Raw genomic sequence first — 2,500 nt, 5'->3', positions numbered from 1 at the left:
ACCCAGCTCCTACAAGGCTTTCTCCTGGCAACCCCATTGACCCCGACCACTGCGCCCGCACAACGCGACGCAGCCACAACCTGGGGGGAAGCGCGCAGTGGCAGGCCGCGGGCCGCCACCAGGGCAAGCATCCCCGGGGCGCAGCCCCGCGCACGACTCGGCCTCAGCTCAAGCCGCCCCGACAGGGTGAAGGCCGGGATCGCCGGCGGGGAGGGAGGGCAGGTGCGGACGCCGGACGGAGCGGGGGAGCCTGGCCAGGACAACCGCGGTCGCCGCCGGGGGCACGGCGGCAAGACCCAGGGCGTTCTGGATCTGGGCCCCTTCACCCCTGACGGACCGCGACCGGCACGGCACGGGACCGCGAACCCCCACACACACACGCACATCCCGGGCGACCCCAAGATCGAGTGCGGCGCGAGGGATATCCCCCAGAGGGACTGCGGCGGCCACGGCCCTCAGCGCAAGCTCTCCTCTCTCCCTTTCTTGCGGGCGGCGCCGCCCCCCCCGCCCCAGCGCCGTCCCCCCTTCTCCCACACCTCCTCACATCCCGCGCACACCACCGCAGGGAGGACCCCGTGGGGCAAGGCGGGGGTGGCCCCCCCCCCCCCCCGGCATCGGGACCGGGCACGGGGCGGAAGAGGCCACCGTGTCTGCACTTAGGGGGACTGGGGGCCCAGTGGCCCAACTGACCCCTCCCTGCCTGGGGATGAGCCCACGGGCAGGTGAGGCGTGCGCACCAGCAGAACAGGCCCTGGGAGGGAAATCCCCAGCCCCTCCACTCCCTGGGGCGAGAGACCCCCGGGGAGCAATTGATTGTCAAGTGACGCTCAGACAGGCATAGCCCCGGGAGAAACCCCGGGCTGCAAGTGCATTCGAAGTGTTGATGATCAATGTGTCCTGCAATTCACATTAATTCTCACAGCTAGCTGTGTTCTTCATCGCTGCACAAGCCGAGTGATCCACCACTAAGAGTCATATGAGTTTTGAGCATTAAAGGGGGCCAACCCCCGGAGGGGAGGCCCCCCTCTGGCACAGCACACTCCCCGGAGGGTGCCTCAGGCTGGCCAGTAGAGACAAACGAGATCAGATTCAGAGAAGGTCGGAAAGGTTGGACAACAGGGCATCCGGCTAGCACCCCCCAACGTGAGGGGTGAGCTCGGACAACCCCACAGGAGCCCAGGGGGTTCCCACCTACCCCCCCACACCGAGTACACGTGGCACACGCGCACGCACGGCCTAATGGCCGCCGGGTAGCCACCTCCCGACGGCCGCGAGGACCGTGGCGTGGCGCGGCAACCCCGGCCCCGGGGGGTGGGCGGCGGAGTCTGGGGGAGAAGGGACTCCTCCCCACGGGCCTGACCGCCCCAACCCAAGGTGGATGGGCGACCCCCAAAGAGTCTTTAAACCTCTGCGCCAGGATGCGCTAGGTACCTGGAAGGGGGTGGAGGACAGGCGAGGCGGGGGGTGGGGGGGATAGGGCCACAGGCCACCACTGCCTCGATGCTGATCCCGGCCGCGGCCAACCCCGCAGGGCACGAAACACAGAGCTGCTGGCCCGTGATAGAGCCAGGCCCGCGGGGCACCACCACCGGACCCCGCCGCCACCGGACGCCACCCTCTTTCCCAACCCTTCCCCCCCAAAAGCCGCCAGGGCGGACCAGACCCCTCTCGCTTCGGAGACACACCAGGCCGCCTACCCCCTCCCTGTCCCTTCCTGCACCCGCGACCCAGGCCCCTCTCACCAGAGACGGCGGGGGGCTGTGGCGGGAAGCGGGGCATGAGCGGGCAGGGTGCGCGAGAGGTGGAGCAGAGGCGGGGAAGGAGAGGAGCTGGACCCGGGCCGAGGCCTGGGGGGGGTCAGAGGGGAGGGAGAGACGCAGAGTGGGAGGGCAGGGTCGGCACGGAGGTAGGACAGACCGGGGCAGAACCGTCCAGGGCTGGCGGCGGGAGGTGGCGGATGGCGGGCACCCTGTGCGAGCTGAGGCTCTGAGGCCCCCCAGGGGACGGGCAGACCCAATCCCTGAAGACGCCACGGGGGCCCGCCGCCACGCCGCACCTCCCGAGACGCGCCGAGGGCACCGCGCGGGCGGCAAGGCGACCGGCGACGACCGGCGCCGAGGACGAAGGCAGGGGAGCACACGGGCCCCCCAACCCTCGACCCGCCCTCCGCGGGGAAGGCGGGGCATGGGAGAGCGGAGACCAAGGACAAGGCACACCAAGGGGCGGCGGGGGACACAGCGGTGCCGGCACCGGGCAGGGAAGATGGAGGGGAGCCCCGAGAGGACACGGAGGGGAGGACCGGCTAAAGGGAGGAGGGCACAGGGGCCCCCTCCCCCAACTATTGCACCACCCCGCCTTCCTCCGGGCGACCACTGCCGTTCTGCCACCAAGGCCGTGTCACGGGGACTCCCGCGTGCCTCCAGGCACCTCCTTCCCTTTTCTCCTCACACCCTTCCCACACGCACTTTCGCTCTCTCGTCCCTCGCGACCAGCGGGCCTG

At 70.5% G+C, this 2,500-nt stretch overlaps 1 non-coding gene across 1 annotated transcript; it reads right to left on the bottom strand.

The window, feature by feature from the left end:
* Positions 1-821: 821 nt before the first annotated feature.
* LOC123787781 (5.8S ribosomal RNA) lies at positions 822-974 on the bottom strand. Its single transcript, XR_006778318.1, has one exon. It is a non-coding gene; the product is annotated as a 5.8S ribosomal RNA (ribosomal RNA).
* Positions 975-2,500: the final 1,526 nt, after the last annotated feature.

The sequence above is a fragment of the Ursus americanus genome, chromosome 12 (assembly GCF_024610735.1).
Source record: "Ursus americanus isolate L20-20 chromosome 12, mUrsAme1.1.p, whole genome shotgun sequence".
NCBI classification, from domain to species: Eukaryota; Metazoa; Chordata; class Mammalia; order Carnivora; family Ursidae; genus Ursus; species Ursus americanus.
The sequence above is the reverse complement of the archived record's forward strand: the minus strand, read 5'-3'. Positions and strand labels throughout refer to the sequence as shown.